General features: G+C 43.0%; 1 protein-coding gene and 1 long non-coding RNA gene across 3 annotated transcripts in view; both read left to right on the top strand.

The window, feature by feature from the left end:
* Positions 1-26553, top strand: part of ATP11A (ATPase phospholipid transporting 11A) — a gene marked incomplete at its 5' end in the record, with an annotated part of 136343 nt that overhangs the window by 14111 nt on the left and 95679 nt on the right. The gene's annotated exons all lie outside the window — the stretch shown is intronic.
* On the top strand, positions 9028-11961 carry LOC106696861. 2 transcript variants are annotated; one of them, XR_001347839.2, is made up of 3 exons: positions 9028-9508; positions 10822-10999; positions 11709-11961. It is a non-coding gene; the product is annotated as an uncharacterized LOC106696861 (long non-coding RNA). The 2 variants fall into 2 exon arrangements; XR_002828767.1 differs by lacking the exon at positions 9028-9508 and having other exon boundaries at positions 10282-10999.

The following is a 26553-nucleotide window of genomic DNA, read 5'->3' as shown; positions in this document are numbered from 1 at the left end:
GTGGCCCTCACACACCTGGTCCTCGCACCAGCGGGGCATGTCTAAGGACGCCAGTGCCCAGAGTGGGGAGGGCAGGTTGACCGCAGGCGTTGGAGCCGGGGCTCTTGACATTCTTTCTTAATCCAGAGCCACTTTCCTTTCCTATTCTGTTGTAATTTGGAATTTAGTAATCATGGTAACATTTTGTGGTTTTAAAAAAGTGACTTGAAGAAGTCAAGGGGAAATTGTCCTAAGTTAGTTACGGTTCAAACTAAAATCCCAGTGAGAAAGAAGCTAACTTATATCAAATTTCAACTCCACCCGATAAGACAACAAGAAGGAAGGGAAAAGGAGAACCCCCCCCTAAACTTGCTCATAAATGACTTGTCAGAGGGTTGAGTTTCAGGGGTTATAGGTTTCGCTTTCATTTTTGAAGCTGCTGGAAGTTGTGGCTTTTTGGAATTCCAGACTTGGATTTACTAGAGAGTGGAATCTCTAGGAACTGGGAGACTGCCCAATGTGTGAACCAGACTGAAAGGGAGGCTGCGTGTGTCCCCTCCAATCTTTTCTCTGCTTTCTAATTATAACCTGAAGGAGCCTCCCTGGCTGACTCAGTTCTGGAGCCTGCCGATGAGGAGAGGGTGGGAGGGAGAAGCCCTCATTAACTTTCTGAATATGAGGCTTCTCATTCCAGCCATGTCTGGGGAACAGAGAGCTGGACAGAGCTTGGACATTTGACTCTGGTAATGATGGCCCAGTGTGTGAATTGCAAGACATTTTACCGATCAGCTTAAAAACCAAAATAAGAGCTATCACAGGCGGCTTCTCCAAGTTTGCTTCCAGATGCTTTCTCCATCCTTCTTTCCCCATGCTCAGTGCTGCTTGATCCTCGAAAATCCCTGCAGTTGGTTTCTGCTTCCTGTCAATGTAAGAAATGTTCAACCTGTAGAGAATATTTATGAGTTTATTGGAGCCAATCTGATGACAATTGCTGGGAAACAAAGTCTCAATGGATTGATAAAATGCTCTGGAGAATGACCGTTTTACAGCTTATTTTATACATTACCATCAAAGGAGGAGATGTAAGGAGGTTACATGAAATCTATTGGTGGTAGATTAGGGAGTCAGGAGAAAGCAAAGTGGGGAAATCTCTGGGATTGGATACAGAGTAAAACAGAGAGACAAATGCTTCTTTTACATTGCTGGGGATAGGATAGTTAATTCACATTTACAGCACATACTAGTAGAGATGCTATTTGGGGGGAATAAGATAATAATGATGGGTTCTGAGGTAGATTTACTTAGACATTCTAAGGGTATATTATCTTAGATGAAAAAAGACAATGGACAGGCTTAACTGAGGTAAGGTTGACTTTTGTCAAGGAAGCTACAGACCTAGGACATGACTACCCTTCATGACTCACTTTTAGGTCGAGTTTTATGTTTAGACCATCCTATGTGGTTACTTTCGGTCTCTGAGTTTGTAAGGCCTCCCCTGAGCTTCTCAGGTTCAGAATGTGGCCCTTTTTTTATCCACATTCCCATAGAATTTGGTCAGTAGCTCCCCAACAGTTAACAGTGCGGTGTCTCCACAGGTAAATAGCAGCCTCATTAAGCCTATGCCCTCCCACCCTCCAGAAATGCATGAAATGCCTAAGTTTTTTAGCTTCCCAGGAGATCAGGGTGTGAAGGCTGGATTCCGGAAGTCCTCTTGTCTAGGTGGCGTCATTTAGACCCCCAGCTTACAGATGGTAAGAGGGAGGCCCCGAATGTGCAGGCCACGAGTGCAAGGCCACACGTAGGCTATAGGGAGGCAGAAGCTGGCCTGTCTCCAGGCAGGTCCTTTTCCATTCATTGTGTCACTACCACACAAACCGTCCTTAGGAAGCTCAGCTAGGTTCTGTAGTTTGGCCAGTAAAAGGTGGGTAGAAAGAGAGGAATACCCACGGACAGTCCTGGAACAGAGGCCCTGTCTTTATCACTGGAAATGCTGCTGTCGATTAACTGGTGGTCACAGGTCCCAACTTCTCTTTTCCTTGGACCCCCCTTTTCTGGACCAGCCTAGTGTACCAGCTGAGGCTAAAAACCTATTTCCAACATGCAACTCAGTGGCTGGAGTGAAATCAGTCCGGCCGAGGACCAATTCTGACCAGATGGTGCCCACTTCTGCCTTTTCTTATGTCTGTTGGACAGAATAACAAAGAGCTGTTTCTTATCGAGTCTTGTCTGGGGCTTGGGGTTAAACACGCACCCCTGGGGCTTGTGCCTTTGCTGTTGTAACGCTGTCAGAGTGGGTGGGTTTTCCAGTGGTGACCTTGGAACTCAGCGTTTGAATAGGCCCCCAGTTGGCATCTGGCTGATTTCATGAATGAAGCATATTTGGTTAATGTGAGCAGAGCCTCGAAAGTTCAAAACAAGTTCAGTGGAATTTCAGTGTACTTTTAATAGCAGTAAATTCATGTTTTAATAGTCTGCATACGACTATATAACACAGTTCACCAAGCTGTACAAATATTTGTGAAATGAAGTGATTTTTAAAAATTTCATGGTTCTTGTGGATGTAAGGATTCATACTATTTCTTGAGCATGTTCAAATAAAAAATTGTGCACCACATAAATGACAGTTTTGTAGTCTTCTTTAAGTGCCATTATGCCTGTGTTTTAGAAGAAGACCTGAGTGGGTTTTTAATTGTTGTTTAATGTTGTGCTTCTAAGGCTCCCATTGTTTCGGGCAGGGTGGAAATTTCATTCCCCATTCAGCTGTGGGAAGATCACATTCTGGCCATTTGATCTTTTGCTGACAGGTAACTGTTGATAAGGATGAAATGAAACCGATATCAGTTTGGATATACTCAATTGAGGAAAAAGAAAGCCAGGAATGCTGATGAAGTGATAGCCAGGCTGACTGGTGTAGGACAGAGGATGAGTAAAATGAGATGTGGTTTTAATTACATCTCATTCTTCCAGCTGTGTTCTCTGGCTCTTCTCGGACTTCCTCTCTTATTCCTCCATGATATGCCTGGTCTCCCCTGCCTTTTCCAGCCCTCATCTCCCATTCATTGGGGAGAATCTTCTGGGTTTAGGGGTCCCTCATGAGTCACTGACACTTGACTAGGAACATTCTCATCTCATCCAGAGAAAAATGCTGTGGTGGTTTTTCTGTGTTGATGGATGTGGTTGAGACAGCCCCTTGGAGGATCCCCAACCCTTCCCCCTCTCCCAGCTCTAAGGCATCAGGGCCAGGGTGTCAGGAAGGAAGGAGCAGATGTGGGGGGGGAGGGGGAGGGTGCTTATTTGGGCAAGCTACTTTTCTAGCCCCACATCCTATGGTTATGTTGTATGCTTCTATGACAGTGGTTCTCAACTTTCCTAATGCCGGGACCCTTTAATACAGTTCCTCATGTTGTGGTGGCCCCCAATTTCATTGTTACAAATTGAACATAATTAAAGCATAGTGATTAATCACAAAAACAATATGTAATTATATATGTGTTTTCCGATGGTCTTAGGTGACCCCTGTGAAAGGGTCATTCGACCCTCAAAGGGGTCTCGACCCACAGGTTGAGAACCCATGTTCTATGACATAACAAGTATTCTGTATAATAAAGCTTTGACGGAGACACAAAAGAACATGAAGGTGAAATAGCTCCTGACCACAGTGATGCGTGGAGTTTGGGGTGCAGTTCTTTTTGTGGGTCCTTGTCCTACAAAATTGAAGAATAAATTTGTAGACTAAAAGGCTTCTTTAATAAAAACATGGAAGTTTATTGGAAGCATATACAAATTATCGCTGGGGCAGGTTCCCCAAAGGGGAGTACCCTGGGGGAGGGGTCCCCAAATAGGAAAAATCCACTCTCTCTCTCTCTAATGGGAAAAAATGTAAAAATCTTAATTCTGCTGAGTCTTTGTCTCCAGGTTTATAAAGGCTGTAGTTCTTTGTCTCTTCATGACCCTTTCTAATTGGATCCTTCCTTAATTTAGGACCCCTGTGCTTTCCTCATTGGTCACGCTGCTGCATGGTATCAGTTTCAAAGGTCAGAGCGCACGTGGTGCTCCTCTCTTTCTCTTCCCCTTATCTTGCAACATTCCTCTATCCTCTGTGAAAGCATGTTTCCCTCCTCCCCATACCTTGTGACTTTTCTCCATCCTCTGTAAAAGTAAGATAAACATTTTAGTGGCTCCAAGCCCTCATCTATGCATTCTTCTCCCATGGACCGCTCCCCCCGCTTTCCCTGTCCTGTCTCTAAAATTCCTTTCAACAGGATGGATGCAAACACCCAAAGATGTTTATCCCATAGTTTCTAACCTATTATATGACATAGATAATTGTGCAGCAGTATTTTTTATTGTGGTAAAATATACATACCATTAAGTTTATAATCTTAACCATTTTATGATCTAAAAATCAGTGGCATTAAATACATTTATATTATTGTCCAACCATCACTACCATCCATCACCAGATCTCTTCATCTTGCAAATCTGAAACTCTGTCCCCATTCAATACTAACTCCCCATTTCCCCTTCTGTGGCCCCTGGTAACCTCCATTCTGTTTTCTGTCTCCATGTTTTTACTAGTCTAAGTACCTCATATGAGTGGATTCATACTGTATTTGTCCTTTTGTGACTGGCTCTTTACAGTTAGTATAATGTCCTCAGTGTCCATTCATATTACATCATGTGTTAGAATTTCCCTCCATTTTAAAGCTGAATAATTGTATGTATGCCACACGTTTTGTTTATATATTCATCTGTCAGTGGACACATGGATTGTTTCCTGCAGCAATGTTTATGGACCCAAAACCTCCCAAAAGGACCAGTGCCCTCAGGTTGCTCCAAACTGCCTGAGAAGAACGTGTTGGCACAACTCTAAACGTGTGAAAGAGGCAGGATCCTCCTGTGAACTCGGCCAGTGTGTTTTAGCTTTGTAAGGTGCTGGCTGTATTCCCTCCACACCGGGACTGCTTTTCTCCTCACCACAGCACTGTCCCACCTGTTCTTTCCACACTTGATTGAAATCTCCCATTCTCTGGGAATTCTTTACAGATTAATCTTTCTTCAAGTGCAACTTTAATCTGTGCCCTTTCAGCACAGGTGTGGCTGTTTTGCACGTGTTAATCTGCACCCTGCCTGCTGCTTTGTGAATATTCCTGAGTGACTTGGGTTGGTCCCTAAGTGATTAGAATGTGCATGGAGATGTGTGGTCAGCTGGGGGCATCGAAAAGGAGGTGCAGGGGCTAGGAAGCCAGCACCGTTTCTGCTGGTGGGAACTCAGTGGAACTGAGCGTGGCCATCTTAGCGCATCAGAGAGGCCTTTTGGTGGTATTGGTGGGATGCCATGGACGGTTGATGATTCTCCCTGCCCCACTTTCCAACCCTTTCTCTTTCTGCTTCTGACCAACCACAAGCATTAGAAAGGTAAAATCACAAAAGCAATAGTTCAGAGATGGCTGGGAGTAGTGTCAGCCCGTACTCTCTGCTTTCTCGGCTCCCGGCGTCCATGGATGAGCAGACCTGGTGGTGTTGGGCTTTGTGGGGGATGCAGGCACGTTCTGGGAACAAGAAATTCTGCTAGGAATTCTCTGTGAGTGAGAAATGAGAACCATGAACAGAGATTCTTCTATTTGGGGAAGAAATTTTTTCAAGTATAAAAAACTGAATGATCAGGACAAAATGTAAAATGCAAACTATGGTTTCATTTATATGTAGTAAAAGGCTGGTGAAGTAGATAACATGAATAGTTCAGAGCTAAAATAATTTTTTTCCCCTCCCGAATCACATCTAACCTGTTTGGCTACTTTTATTTAAAAATGTACTTTTGAAACCAGAGGAGATACTGGCTTTCCTGTCCAGGAGGGTCATGTCATTCTTTAGAAAACATAATTTAGAAAGCAGCATTTTAACCACCAAACCTAATGGTGTTGAAAGTAAATATTTGTGATTTTAGTGCATCTGGTTGTACAGCCTTTAGATTATTGTATATTAAAACATTTAAAAATATGTTTGTGTTAAAAATGGCTGCCATGCCCTAACCGGTTTGGCTCAGTGGATAGAGCGTCGGCCTGCAGACTCAAGGGTCCCAGGTTCGATTCCGGTCAAGGGCATGTACCTTGGTTGTGGGCACATCCCCAGTAGGGGGCGTGCAGGAGGCAGCTGATCGATGTTTCTCGCTCATCGATGTTTCTAGCTCTCTATCCCTCTCCCTTCCTCTCTGTAAAAAATCAATAAAATATATTTTTTTAAAAATAAAAAATAAAAATGGCTGCCATGACCTCCCTCAAGGTGTGAACCAGGTTATGTTTCCCTGCCTTGTTCACTACACGAGATTCTCTGTGCTTGTCTCTGTTTTTGCCTTTTCTGTAAGAAGCACTCATTACTTTGTACCATTGGAAAAAGGCACAACAGCAATGTAAATAATAAAAGCATCTGGATTTTTTGAAGCTTTAACCATTTCAAATGCATTTTCGGCTAACAATGTTCATTGTGCTTTCTGTTTGGGATCATAAAATTGTATTTGTTAGCCAGTCAAAAGTGAATGTTTCCAGTTAACAAGTTTATAACGTTCTGTATATAAAGCTATTTCTGGTGTTAACTCTTATTATGAGCAAGGCCCCTACTTACATTCTTCAAGAGAGAGGTAAAAGAGAGGGTCTCAATTGTCTTCAGCTCAAAATAATCCACCTGCCAAAGCGGTGTATTTTGAGGAGGCCTGTTCAGAACCCCTACACTGCCTTTAGTTGGAGGGGGCTTACCTCCAAGCTGTGTGTGGTGGGCTTTGGGGAGAGGGGAGATGTTGGGTCAGCACTTCTGGATTGTGGCCAGATGCCCCTCTGTTTAGGTTCTTAAGACTGTCCTCCGAGGAGGTGGAGTTAGCCCTCAGCAATCGGGAGTCGGGTAGATGAAAGGCTGGTCTGTTAGAATCATGTATTATGGGATGAAGGAGGCGTAAAACTTGGACATTGGTTTTAACATAAGAGAAGACATTGTGTCTACAGCCTGTGCCAGTTTGAACTGTATCTGTGTGTATCTAGGTGCTATCTTGGCAGTTGGTGGGAGGGGCCGCAGTTGTGGGCCTCAGTCTCCTTTTGATGCACAGCTAGGTAATTTTATGATCATCTGCTTCAGGTGTATAAACTTTCAGAGAGGCAATAGAAATAAATAGACTACCTTTTATTGTTTCCTTTTATAATTTTCCTGTTTATTACTTTGTTTTGAAACACTATTAAAATCTAAATTAACATGCCAGCTGTGGGAATAATCCCATTAATTTAATCAGACAAATGTATTCTTGATGCAAAGTATATATTTCCATTTCATTTTAAGGACTAAACCTCAAGAAATCACGGCCCAAACGCACAAAGATGATTATATTAAAACTAGAGGCCTGGTGCACAAAAATTTGTGCACTCGGAGGGAAGGGGGGTCCTTCAGCCCGGCCTGTGCCTTCTCGCAGTCTGGAACCCCTCGGGGGATGTCCACCTGCTGGCGTAGGCCCCTTCTCCGGGGGGTCGGGCCTAAGCTGGCAGTCAGACATTCTTCTGGCAGCCCGGGAGGCCTCAGGGGATGTCCACTTGCCAGTGGGGATCAGACCCAAGCTGCATTCGGACTTCCTTAGTGCTACTGAGGAGGTGGGAGAGGCTCCCGCCACCAGAACTGTCCTGGCAGCCGTCAGCCTGGCTTGTGGCTGAGCAGAGCTCTCCCTGTGGGAGCACATTGACCACCAGGGGGCAGCTCCTGCATTGAGCGTCTGCCCCCTGGTGGTCAGTGTGTGTCATAGTGACCAGTCATTCCCAGTGGTTCTGCTGTTAGGGTCAATTTGCATATTACCCTTTTATTATATAGGATGTTCTTTGCAGCACTGTTTACTGTAGCAAAGAAAGCAATTCAAATCTCTATCAATAGGGGATTAAGTACATTGCTAAAAATTCATACAAGGAAAAACTATGGAGTCCTTTAGAAAGGCGGCATAGATTTAAATTTATTGATGTGGAAAGAAGTGTATACTATGTTGGATTTAAAAAAAGCATATTGCAAACCATACATATAACATGACCCCATTTCACGTATGGATGTCTTTTAATGGATTCATGTAAGTATATGCATAGAAAAAAAATCTAGGCAATATACACAAAATGTTAGCCAGTGATTATCTCTGGGTGTCAAGATTATGGGATTTTATTATTTTTGTTTTTGAATCAATAAAGAGGTTTCTCCCCAGAACAACTTAAAATACTTTCAAAATCACTGTGAGGGAAAACAAGCAGAAAGAGAGATTGGACAGAGACGGCCTTGTGGATTGAGGACAGAAGTCTTATCACATGTGTGTTTGGACACATTGGAGTGAGTGGGGAGTAGAGGATTTAAGTGGAGATCAAGGCTGGAAACCAGGCTGGCATCCCACTGTGACCGTCACTGTTTAAAAGTTTTCCATAATTTTGGACTTGAAGCCAAAGATGGTAGACGTGACCTGAGAATGGGAGGTTAGGGGGTTGAGGGTGGGGACTAACACGATGGCAAAGTGGGCTGGAGGGGCAGAGGTGAGTCCCATGGTCAGTTAGGGCTGAAGGAAATCATAACATTGTAACACTCTCAGGTCCACCTTTGGCCTACCTCATCTCCAGATCCCCCCCCAAATTATGTTGCCTTATGAGTGATGGTGAAAAAGCCGTTTTCCAAATTTTGAGTAATGTGAGCAAAGGAAGGAGTTAATAGTTAGAGGCAAAGATTGAGGGTGATCCAGAATGTGGGGGCAGCTGGGAGAGATACAGTGCCTGTCCCTGCCTCAGACCCTGAGAGGTGATGAGGGGCCAGGCTGACATCCTGCCATATATAGGATCATAGTTTGAGTCATTTTATTTATTTATTTATTTTAATATATTTTATTGATTTTTTACAGAGAGGAAGGGAGAGGAATAGAGAGTTAGAAACATCGATGAGAGAGAAACATCGATCAGCTGCCTCCTGCACACCTCCCACTGGGGATGTGCCCACAACCAAGGTACATGCCCTTGACTGGAATTGAACCTGGGACCTTTCAGTCCACAGGCCGACGCTCTATCCACTGAGCCAAACCAGTCACGGCTGTTTGAGTCATTTTAATTCAAATGTCCTGGGACAATTTGATCCGGAAGTCTAGGGTTGTGGAGAAGATTCATTTGGCTCACATCTGGGTTAACTTACACAGACATACACCCACGTTTCCTCTCCCAGCCAGCCAGTGCCTTCCAGGGGTGTGGAGGACCCGGGTGTCTCTGGCAGCCCACCACTTGGAGGCTGCCCAGTAGCTTTGCCGTCTTAGCATTTTGTGGGGGTGTATCATTTAATACCGTGAAAAGCCTGTCGTATGGCCTACATGGTATGGTTGAAATTTTTAAATGAGGAAAGTGGGGCTAAGAGAATTGGCTGCACCCCCGGAGTCATGCCTCTGGTGTCATAGCTGGTGGAGCCTGTTCTGACACCAGCAGGTGTCATGCAGTTCAACCCCGTGCTGACATGATACTGGAGTCGCGGCAGGCAGAGCCACCCACAGGTTAGGGCCCAGTCCCCACAAGACTGCCCCAGTGCAGACACCAGCCAAAGTCTCGGGTCCACCGGTACTTCCGACTGACCAGCTATGAATTCAGGGTTCTCAGCAACCCTTTCAGGTTTGATAGTTTACAAAAAAGGCTCCCAGAACTCATGGAAAGTGCAGTCCTTACAATTACAGTTTTGTTTTATAAAGGACACAAGCCGGCACCAGCCAAATGGAAGCGATGCACGGGGGTGTCTGGGAGGAGTGCAGGATTACTGCCCTTTCCCTGAGGGTGGGTCAGGGCTGTCACTTTCCCAGCACTTGATGTGGCCACTCACCCATCGGCAAGCTCCCCACACTTCTCACGTGGGTCTCAGCATGCCATTGGCCACGTGGTTGAGCTGTCTCCCCCTCTGCCCTCCTCAGAGGGGTGGGAAAGAATTCCAACCTGTAATCAATGTGTGCTCAGCCCCTCCCTTGAAACCATCCAGGGACCCACCTGAGTCACCTAAGGAGGTGTGGTCCAAGGGGTTCATTATGAATGACAAAGGACACTCCTGCCACACAGGAAATTCCAAAGGCTTTTGAAGCCCGTTTCAGGAACTGGGACAAAGATCAGCTATATTCTGCCAGGGCCAGAATCTGACCAAGTGTTGCCGTTTCCTTTATTTTTATTTTTATTTTTGAAATATATTTTATTGTTTTTTTACAGAGAGAAAGGGAGAGGAATAGAGAGTTAGAAACATCAATGAGAGAGACATTGATCAGCTGCCTCCTACACACCCCCTACTGGGGATGTGCCTGCAACCAAGGTACACGCCCTTGACCGGAATTGAACCTGGGACCCTTCAGTCCGCAGGGCAACACTCTATCCACTGAGCCAAACCGGTTAGGCTGTTTCCTTTATTTTATGCCACCTTCTGCAGCCACCGTGACCGCCTGTATTTCACACTGCCCTTCTCAGGCCTGCACCTGCTGCTTCTGCCCTGGACTGTGGCATAGTCTTCGGCCCTGCCCCTTTCTACTAAGCAGTGGCTGTGCCATTCCTTGTAGATAATTTGAACCTCACCCTTGCTTCAACCCAGTGACTTTTACAGAAGTCTCGGAGGCCCACCCTTCCCAGGGAGCTGACCCGTTGGGGATGGCTGGGATGGCAGCCAGGAATCTGCAGGCTGGGGCAGGCAGGTTCCTCTGTGATTCCAATACACGTGGCCTTCGGTGGTCAGGGCAAGTCCAGATGCTTTAGGAACACAGGAGTGGGTGAGAGGAGGCTTCCAGGGGGAGGGCATGAGATCCATGTTGAAGGCTGTTTCTTATTTTTCTCCTTCCAGCCTCTCCTGGCATCCCCTGCCTGAGCAGACCAGCCTCCCAAGGCTGGTATTAAGCATCAAGGCTCTCCTTTTCACTGCAGTCTACCTTTCCATTTGTATTTCTTACTGCCCTTCACATCCCCTTCATGCAGCAGGCTGAGTGGACCATTTGCATCTACACTTGCCTCCGTTTACCTAGGTACCTCATAGAATATAACAAGTGCTCAATTGGTTTAATACTGTAACTCTAAAGACCAAGTACAGGTTGTTTTTCCTCTCTGCATAAAATTAGAATGCATTGATGTCATAGCATAGACGTAAGGTAAAGTAGGTTCTGGACCCAAATCCACTGGGTGTGTGTGTGTGTGTGTGTGTGTGTGTGTGTGTTCCCCACACATTCAAGCAATCCTTCGACACCAGCAGGGTGACCAAGAATTCAGCTAAAGCTGACACTGTCTACCAGGCGACAGCTTCAGATCCCACAGGTTAAGGGCGCAGTCCCACAACAGAGCCTGCCCCATCACCACTACTTCCGATGCCAATTGAAAAAGTCCAAGTTCTCATCTGGGCTTCTGACTACCTACTGGCTATGAATCCGAGGTTCTCACAACTTGATCTTGGGTTTGATGAGTTTGTTAGAGGAGCTCACAGAATTCAGGAAAACAGTTTACTTACTAGATTACCAGTTTATTATAAAAGTATACAACTTCGTGAGGAAAGAGTGCAGAAATGAAAATGGAATCATTATAGTCAAGCTGCTAAATTCCTAAAATCAAGTAGGCTGAGGCATGAGGAAATGAGTTTACTCTTGCTTTAACTAGCCTGGGAACTTAAACTTTTGAACCCTCCAGGTATGTCTGGAGATCTATGTACAGTATATCCTATATATAACCTCATTACCTCTGAAGGACTTAGGAAAGAATATTCACATACCTAGCCCACCTGACATCCATGACCCAGACCACCGGACATCTGGAAGATTATCATCTCAGCTCAATCTAGAAGCAAAGAATGCATGACAGAATCTTCTTAATAATGTAATTTTTCCTGTAAGAACTCTCATCTTTTCTTTCTTTTTTGAAACACTCAGGGTATTGCCTAGTTGTGTTTCCATTTTGCAAGCCCTAAGACCCTTGAGTAAAAATCTTTATTTATTTCTAACCAAAGCCTCCTGATTCATTTGCATTCTGTAGACATCAGGAACAGCCAATAGAATAGATGGAGGAGAGGCATAGGGCAGGGTATGGGGAAAGGGTGAGGGGTTGCCATGCTCTGTTTCCAAGGCACCACTATCCCCAAATTTCCACGTGTTCTCCAACCTGGAAACTCTGAACCCCATTCTTTTGGGTTTTTATGGAAACTCCATTACCTAGACACAGTTGATTAACTCATGGGCCATTGGTGATTGATTCAACCTTCAGCACCTTTCCCCTCACTGGAGGTCGAGGTGGGGGGGTGGGGGATGGGTCTCTAAGTTACCATTCTCTCATTACAAGTTGGTCCCCCTTTGGATGTTGGCAGTCAGCCCACATCCAATGGATCTTTCCAAAAGTCACCTGCCTTTGTCCTAGACTGAAGGGGTGGCTGCTGGCCTATGAACTTGGTGATCCCCCCCCCCCCCCTTGCTTGACACCTGTGTCACAGCATCAGTATTGATGTAGCTTTAAAAATATTACTTATTCTTTACCCCTGGTGTTCATTTTCTCCATCTTTACCTTGATATTCTTATTGATTGGTTGGAATTATTGGACAGATTATACATACACATGGTTCCAAATTCAAACGTGAAAGAGCACGTGCAGTGAAAGTCTCCCTCTTGCCTCTTTCTCCCAGCCACCCAGCCTCCCTCCCAGGAGGCCACCTGTGCACCAGGTTCTGCCGAGCCTCCCCCAGATGTGGAGGGATGGGTGAGTGGGCGCACCTAGTTAGAGTGATGGGGAGGTTTGGCTAAAGCAGGTGTTCACACTGGCAGCTTTTGGGGTGCTTTATTTAATGGATTTAAAGCAAGGAGTTTCTTTTCTCTTCAAGTCCAGGAGAGAATCCAGGCATCTAAAAACCCTGAGTGATTAAATCTTAAGATTGGAAGACTTCGTTGATAGGATAGCATCCAGGATGGTCCAGGATTCGAATAATCCTCCAGTCTCGGATTGAGCACGACTTTCTGTGGCATGCCACTCCATTATTGATCAGATACTGCCTTTCATAACTCATTGTTACTAAGTGTTATGTTTTCCTCCCTGAAGCCTTCATGGGTTTACCAAAGTAGCACATGAGTCTATTTGCCTCTGCGATACCAGCCTTGGAAAGTCCAGTGTTTGCGAGTGAAAAACGTCAGAGGGACTGCCACAGCGCCCAGCTATTCTTAGTTATCTGCTGTCTTTAGCTGACGTAGTCAGGCCACCATGGGGCCAGCAGGCTGCCCTCCTCACAGGAGGTTTAAGGAAATTGTGAGGCTGGCTCACCTCTTAAAAAGGTAGCAAAGAAAACCTGGGACATGACTATTTGGGGAAGTCTTGGGAACTGCTATTTTAATCAGAAATGAACCCGAGTTGAAGCTTATTGGGAGGAAAATGATCACTCTTAAATGTCTCCTAGGTAGGATTTGGCAAATACTTTAGATATAACAATCAACATGCTTGTCCATTGGCCAGTGATTTTACTTAAGCAAATTAAAGGGCTAATTCTTAGTTATAGATCTGGGGAGTGGGATACAGAGTCATCTCGTCTGTCATTTTCTGTGTCTGTGTTCAGTGTTGGTTCCTGATGACTGTGGACAGGAGTGTTCCTTTGTGGGAAATAAGATAACCTGTGGGAAACCTCAGTGGCTGTGAACGTAGGCAGTGGAATGTGGGGACGTCCTTGGGCCGGCCACCCCACGCTGGAGAGCTGGGAGACATGCAGAGGGAAATGGCAGTGTCTCGGGGTCCAGTCTGCTGGATCTCTGCATTAGCAGCTCCTTGGACACCTCCCTCCTGAGGTCTTGGAATTCCTTTACTGGATGGTTCTGTCTTTATTTACATAGATCTGGGATATCCTCCGAAGCCTGTGGGAGGAAGTGTGCTGATGAGGGAAAATGAGGATGGCAAATTTTTTAAATTTACCATTTATTTTAAAGTGGGTGAAAATAAAGAAAAAAATCAGTGTCATTAAGTATATTCACAGTGTTAGGCAACCATTACCACTAGTTCCAGAACATTTTCACCACCCCAAAGCCAAAGAGGATGGCAAATTTCTGATACATAATAGTTCATTCTCACAGCAAGATCACACGGGGACACAAGGTGGTGTAATTTTGTTACTGGCCCAACAATTTAAGTGTGATGTCCATGATGTTCTCCTCAAGAGATGCACACATTCACTCTTCACCCATCTCCTGTGTGTAGTAATAAATGAAGTAGCAGGGGTGGAGTGCATAATCGTTTCCCCGACAATTAGACACGGTGACGACGCTGGAGCCCCCATGCAGGTTTAGGGTGGATGGGATTGCAGAGGTAGGTTCCCACTCGGGGATTTATAGGCAGGGTTGTGGATCAGATCATATATTTGTGAATAATTCTTTAAGAGGGAGGCTTGAACATATTTGGAGGGGAATTTCTGTAAAAATTTAAAAAGGAGAAGTTGATAAATATTTTTTGGTTTGTTTGCACAGATTTTCATTAGAGTAAGTAGCTACTCACAAACCACCCCTCACTTCAGGGTTTTATCTGATACCAGAGACAATTGGGGTTTCATCTCATGTCCCAAAGAGCAGAGTTCTTAGAAAAAAAAATCTAATATGTCAAATGGTGAGGGATTAATAGGACCAAGAGCTCCTGAAGGGTCGGAACCAGAACTGACTGAGTAGCACATGCTGACGTTACAGGGGACTTTTCTAAATTTGGTTGCTGTTGTGAGGGAAGTGGGTTTTTCAACAGTACTTTCTCATGGGGGGATTGTTGTGTTCATTATGTGTTTTTTCTTAAATAAAACATAAAGTAGAAACGAAGGAGCAAAGATAGAAGCTAAATTTCAAACTCTTACCATGACAATACAACACATTTACTGAACACAGCAATCTGTTTCCCAGCTAGAATCGCACAGCCTACATCTCATCCAGCCTTCTGAGGTTTTCATAGTTCATAATCGATTGCCTACTTCAGAAAGCCTGAGATATATAGTATACATATCCAGACTGGACTGAAATAGGTTTGCCTTCCAGGAATTTGTAGTAACCAGAAAGAAGTTTAAGATGAAAGTGAAAAGTCTTGTCTTGATTTCTAATCTGCAAACTAAAAAAAGTGAGTCTGAGGAGGAAGGGGAGTAAGAGATCAACCGAAGGACTTGTATGCATCCATATAAGCATAACTAATGGACATAAGACACTGGGGGGTAAGGGAGGGCAGGGGTTTGTCAAGGGCGGGGGGGAAAAAAAGGACACTTATGTAATACCCTTTGTAATACTTTTAGCGGGGGAAAAAAAAAAGTGAGTCTGGGCAGAGGTGAGGTTTCAGCTGCCTATTCAGTAACCATCAAACGAGGGTCCAGCCAAACCTCATCTGTCTTCGATCAAAAGTGGATTTACTAGAATGGTAAATATTAGTAACAAATGTGACCCAATACTTTAACACTTCTCCTCTGTGTAATTTCCTTTTTATAATTCTCTTATTTCCAAAGTGAATAACAATATGGATTTGTCTCTCTGTCCATGACACTTGGTTTTTCTTGACACAACAAGAACTCTCCTATATCCTGCGCTTGGTGCGCTCTGCCCCATGGCTGCATGTGGGGATGTCATCAGAGTGTTTTGGGGGTAGCGTGGGCTTACTCCTGAGCTGGTAACCCCAATTGTTGAGCATTATTTTAAATAGGCCTCAGTTTCCAGAATATAATATAGCAGAAGTGGTGTGAGCCACTGATGCTGCTTGGCTGGGAGGTCAGACTGAAGAAGAGAACTGCTCACGATATGGTCTACCGGCTTCCAGGAAAGAGTTGGAGTAGCTTATGTAGTGAAGTGCAGCATCAGGCAGGACATGAAAAGGAAATGTTAGCAGAACGTCGCTAACATTAGCTTGTTGTTTTCTGAAAGTTAAAGTAAAAAAGGAAATGTCCCTCTGGATCTGATAAGACATGCAAACAGTGTACCCAGATCTTGGAAGAGTTGCTAAATTGGGTACAAACATGCATCCATTCACTTGTTGTATGTTTGCCCTTGTACTCTGATGTAAGCATAAGCAGAGCAGGTGCACCACACCTTGCATTGCAGAGTTGCTTACATGTGGACCATGGTTATGGTGCTGGTTATGAGAGCAGTGTGGGTGGGAGGTGAGATTTGGAGCCCCATCCAGCTACCCTGGGTTTGAATCTGACTGTATCACTTAGCAAATGTTTGTTGATCTTTGGCAAATTTATTTAGTTTTTCTTAGCCTCAGTTGTCTTGTCTGTAAAGTGGGGGTTTTAATAATGCCTTCTTCATGGGAATCTTAAAATGATTCAATGAGAAAATATACGTAAAGCTGTTAAATAGTGTCTGACCTATAGTAAGAACATAAAAAGTAGTAGCTAATTTTATAGGAAAACACATTTTATAGGCTAGCCAGGCTTTCTCCTGAGATAGGAACTTCAACAGTTGAGTGTTATGTTAGCTTTGCTTCAATTTCTTGAAAATAGTTTAAGTAAATATAAGTCACCAATGCCACTCAGCTAGGAGGGTCAGGCTGATGAAGGAAAAAGAACTGCTAATTAGGAGTTCTAGTCTTCCATCTTCCAAGAAGGATTTGAAGTATAGTTTATTGGAATTAAAAAAATAAAAAAAATCAGTGTGAAGCTACAAACAATAAAAAAAGTTCTGTTCCGAGTTGCTAAAAAAAGTGTATTAACCTGGCAACACAAATTAAATTAAAATTGGAACAGTTTCTAGCATGTTAAAATAATGTTTATAATACATTTCAGTGTGCAGGTTTCCTATCAGTATAGCTTGACAAATTTGTTTTGAAAATCTGTGCCCTAATGCTGTACACCTAATAGAGTGTGCATTCCAGAGGGAGAGACTGACAGTAAACAAATCAATTATTAAAATTACATAATAGGCAATACCAGGTATTGGCAAGGTTGTGGAGCTGCCAGAACTCATATATATAATATATGTATATAGCTTGTGGGAGTATAAACTAAGAACCACTTCAGACAACTGTTTGGCAATATCCAGTCAAATTAAATATATGCAGCTGAAAACAACCCACACATTTGTCAGCAGTAGAAGAACCCACAACATAATTCATGATATGTTCATACAATGACGTAGTATACATGAAATAGCATGAACAGCACACATGACTCACAGACTTCGGATTAAGCCAGAGAAGTAGGACAGAAAGAGTACACATTACCCAATTCTGTTCACCTGAAGTTCAGACGAGGCACAGAGGTCCCCATGCCAATCCTTCTGGCGAGAGTGGCTGGGAATAGCAGGAGGGAATCGTTCTGTTTCTTGATCTGGGTCTGGGTACCCTGCTGAAGGCTGGGCTGCACATATGGGATGGGCGCTTTTGTATGTAAGTGACTTTTCAATGAAATGTCCATTAAAATATAGAATAGGTCCAATCGTGATGAGTATTATGGAAAAACCTCCAATGGGGACTGGTGCTGGGGAATGGTAGGCTGGGTTGCAGTTTTTTTTTTTTTAATATTTTATTGATTTTCTACAGAGAGGAAGGGAGAGGAATAGAGAGTTAGAAACATCGATGAGAGAGAAACATCGATCAGCTGCCTCCTGCACACTCCCCACGGGGGATGTACCCACAACCAAGGTACATGCCCTTGACCAGAATCGAACCTGGGACCCTTCAGTCCACAGGCCGACGCTCTATCCACGGAGCCAAACCAGTTAGGGCTGGGTTGCAGTTTTAAACAAAATGGGAGGGCTGGCCTCGATGAACTCATGTGGGATAAAGACCCAGGGAGCGGGGTGTCTGAGCCCAGGTGGTCCAGGTGAGGAATGGCACAGCAAAGGCCTTGAGGTGTGAGCAGTGAGGAGTGTGGAGTGGCTGGAGCAGTGACTGACCGGCCTCAGCACATCTTTCACTCTTACTCTGAGTGGATGGGAAACCCTGGAGGATATGAGGGAAGGAGTGAAATGAGCCAACCTGTAAAAGATCTAGTTCTAAAAGATCGCCGTGGTTGGTGTTGAGAATTTCAGCGGGGTCAGCCGGCAGCAGTTCCTCGTGTTGTACTGGCTCTATAGTGATTGGCGGTCTTGAATATGTTCCCCAGAACCAGTTCACGGCGATGCCAGGAAATGCTGCTTGTAGTACAGTCTTGCAGAACTTTCTAAGTGGCCTAAGATTGGCCATTTGAAGCTGTTGCATGAACTTCAGAGGTACTCACAATCAGCCGTTTCCACTTCCTGGAACCTCGCTGCTGTCCGAGCTCTCCAGAGCGCTCATGGCTTCCCAGGACGGGCTTTCCAAAGCGCCTGCCTTGGAGGCAATAGCTGCAATCACATCGTCAGTTTGTAACTGAAAGTATTAGCAACTCAGAAAGGTATTTAGTCCTGTGTTCACTGAATATTGGACAAACTTGTGGCATTTGCATTGTATATCCACCAAGGGGTGATTGAACATGAGGAGAACAGAGAAGGGAGGGAGAAGAGGTGGCCATCACCCATCTCCTACGATTGTTGGTAGGACGTCTTCATGGGTAATGGGGGAGGAGAAGGCTAGCTGAGCAGAAGGCCTGGTCTTGTCCAGGGGGGAGGTTTCATGTGAAGGAGGAGGGTATATGCCAGGAACACTGAGCACACCTGCTGGAGTGAGAAAGGCAGGAATCGCTTGGAAGCCAGCCCACCGGCGGGCAGGGTGCTGGTTTTGTCCTGGACCAGGCTGGGAACCCTGGCAGGCACTGAGTCTCCCCCCTCGAGGCTGGAGCTCTGCTCAGAAGGCCTTGGGAGGGGAAGGAAGCCCCGGTAAGCCATCTGGCATGCTGCCTACTCGGCTCCACCACGTTGAGGATCTGGCCAGCAGGCGGAAGGCCCTGATGCTTGCCAGGGTTTTCAGGCCTATTCCAGATGTGGAAAAGACGTCATCTCTTTAAGGCTAGTTTTCTCCACGACACGTCTCATAGGAAACACTGTAAGGTGTGCACTGCTTAAGTTTTTTTTTAAAAAGTGTCCTTCAGAAATTTCCTGTAAAGTGTGTGGTTTATATTTAACTTTATTTATACTGGACTTTATTTAACCTTTGACATTTTTGTTAGACAATCCTTCATTTTCTTGGAGAATCCAAAGGAGAGGAGTTTTTGGAATTAAAATAACATCCAGTAACATGCCACACTTGTGAAGTTCGCTGAACTGCAGTCACCTCTCATCTCCCTAGGCGAGGATAATTTGCTTTTGCCAGGATATACATTTCTCCACACTTTTTCACCTGGCCAACTTAGTCGATCACGTGAGTAAAGTGCAGCGTGGTATGTCCCCCATATACTCAGCTGTAGTTAGAAAACTGTTAAAGGAAGTGTCAGGAGCCATTTTACACTTAAATCCTGCAAGCCGTGATCACAGGTAACACAAAGACCACGCTGTTCTTTTGCAAACATGCGTAGAGCTTTAATCGCACCTTCTCAGGGACGTGTCCGGTTGCTGCTCAGTCTCTTTAAGGTGAGTTTCAGCATATAGAATCAGCTTTACCCTAAGCTGGAGTCTACATTGAAATTCTTTAAAATGAGTAAAATTATGTCTGAAAAAGTCACCCTAAATGGCAGTGTTTCAAACCAAGTGAAATGAGCATGATTTAAAGCGGTAACTTTGGTAGCTTATCAGGTAGTAAAGAGGCAGGTTTAACCCAGTAGGAAGATTGTGGTTAGACTGATGGAAGGACAACAGACATACTATTTCCCAAGTACTTTTCCTTGATAACCACCCTCCCACCCCCACTTCTTCCTAGCATCCCTGTTCATCACTCAGTGGGCTAAGTATATGAAAACGCTGTGATGTTGTAAATTCTCTTTGATTTTTACTTAGATAAGAAGTTAACACTCTAACTCAGTTGGCGGTAGGGAGATAAGATTTTTGAATCAGAAGCTCAGAAGCCTACAGAGGGGCTTGTGTGGAGAATTAGCAGGTGGCTTTTATGTTTGACGTCCAGCACGCTGTTCATTAAGGGGAAGTTCCCTGGGCAATGTCACAGTGCATGGCTGTGAGACTACAGAATGACCCGTCTCCAGCCCTGGTGCTGCCCAGCTTCTGTGACACCTCGGCTGTCCATCAAGTGGCATCTTATTCTGTCTCCTCCCGAACCACGCACCCCACGGTTGTGGCCGTGTCAGCTGTGTCTCTGAGGAGTGTGGCCTGCCTTGGTCTGGACACACAGGTTGTGATTACAGAGCACATTCATTGGTGCCTCTATAGGTTCGTGGTTTTTTTTTTTCTTTAACTAAAAAGGAAAGGGCATAAAACAAAAATGAACTTTCATGTAACACTGGCTTTTGCTAACTTCTGTTAATTTTTACTGTTTCCTGAGACTTTGTTGTGACCCCAAGTTAAAGCATGTAGTCACAAAACTCCAGTTCCTATCCCGGCCCCCACTGATGAGTTTCTTAGGCTCCTTAGGCTTCTGTTTCCTCAGCTATGAAATGAAAAATAATAATACCTTTGGGAGTGCATAAATCCGTGCCCGGAACATAATAACCGATCAGCATTGTTATTTTACTAATAAGAAAACTAGGCCCTGAATAGCCAAGTAAAAGACTTACTAGTCTTGAGGTAAATTGGTAACAGAATTTAGCTTTTTATGATTTCAGTCCAGTGTTTTAAAAATAGTTAGAGTGTCATCACTTCCGAGACCATCATTCATTCTTTTATTCAGTTGGTAGTCATGTGAATGTTTAGTAAGTACTAAGCACTTACTGTGTACCCCAGTGGGCAAAGGATAAAAAGAAATGCAATAAATTAATATTCCTAAGGAGAGTTTTATTTTTGTTTATAATTTATAGATTTTCTTATGGAATCTATCCTTTAGGATCATATGAGAAGCTTTAAAATAAAAGGATATCCAGGCTCTACCCCAGTTAAATTAGAGGCACATAGAGACCGGGTCCTAGCATTGTTTTTAATAATTTCTTAAGTTGTAGTAAAAAACACATAGCATAAAATTGACTCTCAATTATTTTTAAGCGTACAGTTCAGTAGTGTAATCATAGTCACATTGGTGACAGAACTTTTTCATTTTGCAAAACTGAAACTCTATGCCTGTTAAACACTAACTCCCCGACTACTGGTAAATCCCCCATTATCCCTCCCCTTGTTCCCTAGCACACACCTTTCTACTTTCTGTCTCTATGAACCTGACTACTCCAGAGGCTTCGATCGAGTGAAATCATATAGTATTTATCTTTTTGAGACTGGCCTGCTTCACTTAGCATAGTGTGCACAGGTCCCATCCATGTTGCAGCATATGTCCGAATTTTCTTCCTTTTAAGGTCAATGATAGCCCTTTGCATGGATATACCACATTTTGTTTACCCATTCATCTATTGATGGGCGTTTGGGTTTTCAGATCTTGTCTACTGCTATGAACAATTCTTTTGGATATATACCCAGAAGAGAAACTGCTGGATCATATGGTATTCTATGCTGAATTGTTTGAGGAACCTCCATACTATTTTTCATGGTGGCTGCACATTTTATATTCTCAGCCATAGTGCACACTTTCTCCACATCCTGCTGACACTTGATATTTTCTGTTTTGTTTGTTGTTTGTTTTGTTTTTATAGCAGCCATCCTAATGGGTGTTAGGTGATATTCTCATTGCAGTTTTGATCTGAGTTTCTCTAATGATTAGCACTGTTGAGCATCTTTTCATATGCTTATTGACCATTTGTATATCTTTGTAGAAATACCTATTCAAGTCCTTTGCCCATTTTTTTGTGGGGTAACTTATTTTTTGTTGTTGTTGAGTTATATTGGTATTGTTTTTCAAAGCTTCCTAAGTGGTACCGATGTGCTGCCAGGGTTGGAAACCATTGATCTAGATGTAAAATAAGCACATAAGTAATAGATCTGATCTTAGGTTTGGGTTATGAGTCATAAGAAACACCAAAGTGTTCAGAAGGGTGGAGATGGGTGGGAGAATACCTCTGAATGGATTGACTACAGGAGGTAGGATCGCTGATGTGTGTGCTGACAGTGAGATGTCTAGCAAACAAGTGCTCATCTTGGGCATGTGCCCTGACCAGGAATCGAACCGTAACCTCCTGGTTCATAGGTCAATGCTCAACCACTGAGCCACGCCAGCCGGGCAAAGGAAGGGACTCTTGACCCCTAGTCCCCAATTAGGGACCCACAGGAAAGTAGACACTAAACTAAGGGAGATAGTGGCAGAAAAGCCTTTGTCCAGTCTGTCCTCACAGACTGGCAGTCTCTGATGCAGCCTCCTGGAACGGCCTGCCATTGATTGGCAAGGATTCGCTCCACTCAGAATGTGGGCCAGTTATGCCAAGATATGGCAAAGGCAAAATAGTTTTCTTGGCTGTGTTTCAAAGAAACAATGCTTTTCTTAGAGAGTGCATGATGTGCACATTTCACAGCGCTGTTATAGCCTTTTGCAAATAAAAAAATTATGTAGGGACTATGTGCAAAAAGAAAGGATAAGACAAAATCGAAAGGATGAGATGAATATATAAAACATTTATAGGCAGAGGCTAGAAGCTATTATAGGACTCGAAAACCAAGATGGGTCTTTATTACCTTTTAATTTTGATGAGCATGTAGTCAGCATATTTCTTCTGAGAAGTAATCATCAGTATGAGTATAATTTTAAAATTATGGGAATTTATGCTTATTTTTGTAATCTGAATAAGCAATTGTGTTGTTAGCCAGCCAGCCACAGAGATAATGTAAAAGATATTTTACAACCATTTTATCGGGCAGAAAATGCTGCTCATAGGTCATTATCTTCAGCATTTGTACCATAAAATTTTCAGTGTGTGGTCAGCTCTAATTGCTAGAAGAGCCTCAAAGTCATGCTGATGTCTTTTTAACATCTTAAATTTGTTAAGGACAGCCATTACTGTCCCCTGTTGCAGTGCTTTCCAACCTTTCCACAGCATAGAAAGCAGAGTGGTGTTATCCGTACAATGTCCTGGGTAAGTAGATGAAATTGGGTAGGAGAATGCTGGTGCTGCCTGGCCCAGCCCCTATGAGCCCCATGGCATGCCAGCAGTGTCCAAGTGAAGAGCAAGTTGGAATTTGTCACCCCTGGCCCCAGGCTTCTATTTGCAATGCCACACTGTTCTGAAAAAAAAGAAAGGAAGGAAGGAAGGACTTTCATTTCACCTTTTTAGCATTTTTGGAGGAAGAGATTGTAAACATTATGAAATATATCATGCATACAAAAGAGTATATGCAATGTACATATGTTGTTTAAGGATAATAACACAAATATCCAGCTTTATAAATAGATTGTCACTAATACTTTTCAGCTCCGGTGGGTCTTTTCTGATTATATAACACCCTCTCCTTCTGTAGCATTTTTAAAAATTATATTTCTATTGATTTCAGAGAGGAAAGGAGAGAAAGAGAAACAATGATGAGAGAGAATCATTGATCGGCTGCCTCTTGCACGCCCTACACTGGGGATTGAGCCTGCAACCCGGGCATGTGCCCCTACTGGGAATCGAACCACGATGCCCTGGTTCATAGGTCGATGCTCAACCCCTGAGCCATGCTGGCCAGGCTTTTGTAACATTTTTAATAACATTTATTTTAAAAGTCTTTCATCATTGAATAAGTATTTCTTGAATTAACAGTGTTCTCATAAAATATACCCAATGTTGGTCAAAGGCTTAATAAATTTTTCATGAAAAGTGTTCCAACTTCTTGAGAAAATATGATAAGCCCTATAGATAAAAGTGGGCAAAAAAGGTATATATAAGTTAAAAAGAAAAAAGAAAAACAAACATGCTTTGGGGAAAATACTGAAGCTCGATTTTAATCACTAAGGCTGTTGTGAATATCCTCTTAATATGCCTTACCACTTGTCTATTGGGCTGTTCATTTTTTTCTCTTGATTTATGAGAACTCCTTTTAAATATATTGAAGAAATTACCCCTTTGACTAATAGGCATATTGCAAATATTGTCCCATTTTTTCATTTGTTTTGACATTAGGGTGTTTATGTTTGTATATTTAAACGTGTATATATATATATATATTAATATGTATGTATATGTGCTTATATGTAAAATGACAGGTATATGCCTATGTATACAGTATCAAATACTACATGATATATGTTTATCATAACTATTATTATATATTATTATATATAAGTATTATTTTAAAAGTAATAATGTGGTCAAATGATAATCTTTATGACCTCTGTGGTATCACATGCTTTTATTGGACTATTTCCCTTTCCACAGTCATAAAATCATTTATACTAGTATACTAGGAAATTTGTGTTAGCTTTCCAAGGGCATTTCACTTTGAACCTTGTGTCTAATTATGTATACAAGGTGTGGCTCCTTTCAAAGGAATGTTGCTTTTGTGGTATGGCTGACAGGGGTTAAGGCCCTTCCCTGCATCTCAGCAGTGTAGCCTGTATGCACTCTGGTGGGCCGCCTTTCTCTGCTAAGGGAGTCAGGGGTGGGCCTATGTAGTGAAGGGAGAATTTTTTGTTGGTTTTTACTCTACACATCTCTCTCTACCAAACAAAATGCCATAATATTGTTCAGTAGTCTGGAATAACAGTAGAATACCAACAATTTACTTTTCATCACAGATAACTGCAGTATGTTCTCTGTGTCCTAAAATTGCTAAAGAGAAATGTAGTCACCAGCGTAACATCAAGAATTTCCAGGAACGTCTGATGCCTCCTCCACTGGGAGGCTTCTTCCTGGTTTCTGGCAGCCGCCTGCCTAAGGGTTCCCTGGGGGCCGCTTCCACTGGACTTAGGAAGATTGAGAAACCCCATGTTATTTACATGTGCTAGATGATCTAGAAGTCCTGCTCACAAGCTAAGCTAAAAAGTAAGATGTTGTCTTTTCATTTTTCACCCTAAGTTTTATCACATGAGATAGAAGATAAGAACATCAGGTCTAGTGTGAATTCCTAGGGCAGTCATGATAGCCATGTGCCACTAAATAATCTGGGGAATGGAGCTTGCAGTTTAACTCCATCAACATTTTATCTTCTTCAAAATGAACTCACTTTGTAGACTCTTGTTTGGAGAAAGACTCTGATTTTTGTGGTTGAGAATGAACTGACCTAGAAGATAGTACTTAAAACATAACAGATTGGTACAGTAGATAGTGTTGTAATGTACCCCACGAATCACAGAAGGACGCCTCAAGAAGTCGAATTAAAGAGTCACATTTATTGCAATCCGGGACTATGAGGGGGCATCTTGCTCTCCCAAATCTCATAGTGATAAGATGGCCGAAACACCAGACTTATATAGGCAAAGATCACAAAGGTATTGATTACATCCCAAGGTAAATTAAAATACATAAAATACATAAAATGAGGAACTTGATTTGCAAAAAAGCAGTTTACAGAAGCAAATCAGCATGTTATCTAAATCACAGTTTTGGGTCTCCAGAACACTGAGTCAACAGGGACACGTTAACTGGAGCCCTCTGACCTTGGGATAATTGTGCTGTCCTTCCCAGGTAAAGGAGAATGTGTTTTCTAAGACCAGCATGACCACAACCCATGGGATATTCACATTACAATCAATAGGGTATTGAATGGGATAATTTATATAATTCAGAAAATCAAAATAACTTTTCTATTATTTTAGCAAATAAATAAGTACAGAAACCAAACAGCAGGGTTAAAGTTAAACTATAGTTTCTACCCGAGATGATTGCTACCATACTTCAATAGTTGTTGAGTAGTACTGAATATCAATTAGCAAATTCCTTATGTGTATAGCAATCAGGAAGCTGGATTATTAATATAGAAATAAAGAGAACTATAATCAGCAAATGGAACTTTCAGTAATCACATGTGGGTCTGGAGGTAGAAATACTTTATGAAGAATGACTAATTTATTCATGTGGCTGAAAATTTTGAACCAAATTTTGAAAAATAAATGGAGTTGTAGGGGTGTATTACCATGTGAACATGTAGATTACATGGTCCATCATCTAAAAGTTTTATAATACTCATATATTTAACACAGCAGTTCTCAGTGAGAGAAGATTTGCCACTGAACAGATATTTGGTGTTTTGGGTTGTCAGAGCTGGGGGACGGTCCTGGCATCTAGTGGGTAGAGGCCCGGACTACTAACATCCACAATGCACAGGGCAGACCCCCGACAGAGTTATCCTGGCCAAAATGTCTCTAGGGCTGAGGGTGAAAATGCCTGATAAAACATTATGCTTTTAGTAGAAAAATATCTTAGATTTTGAAGTCATTTGATGTGTTTCTTCATTGTTTTTAAATTAAAATTGTGGTCCTGGCCAGTGTGGCTCAGTTGGTTGGGCATTGTTTTGCTGTGCCCTGAAAGGTTGCTGGTTTGATCCCCTGTCAGTGGACATGCCCAGGTTTCGGGCTTGGTCCCTGGTTGGGGGTGTGCAGGAGACAGCCGATTGATGTTGTTCTTGCATCGATTTTTCTCTCTTTCCCTCTCCCTTCCTCTCTCTCTAAAAATCAATACATTTTTTTTAAAAAAAATTCAAATTGTGAAATACAATAGAATATCATACAGCAATTAAAATACAGATAAAAATATTGACGTGAAAAAATCAAATCCTATTTAATAAAGAGCTAATATGCT

This window comes from Myotis lucifugus, unplaced genomic scaffold (genome assembly GCF_000147115.1).
Source record: "Myotis lucifugus unplaced genomic scaffold, Myoluc2.0 scaffold_33, whole genome shotgun sequence".
Lineage (NCBI taxonomy): Eukaryota > Metazoa > Chordata > Mammalia > Chiroptera > Vespertilionidae > Myotis > Myotis lucifugus.
Note: the sequence above shows the minus strand (reverse complement) of the source record. Positions and strands in the feature narration are given on the sequence as shown.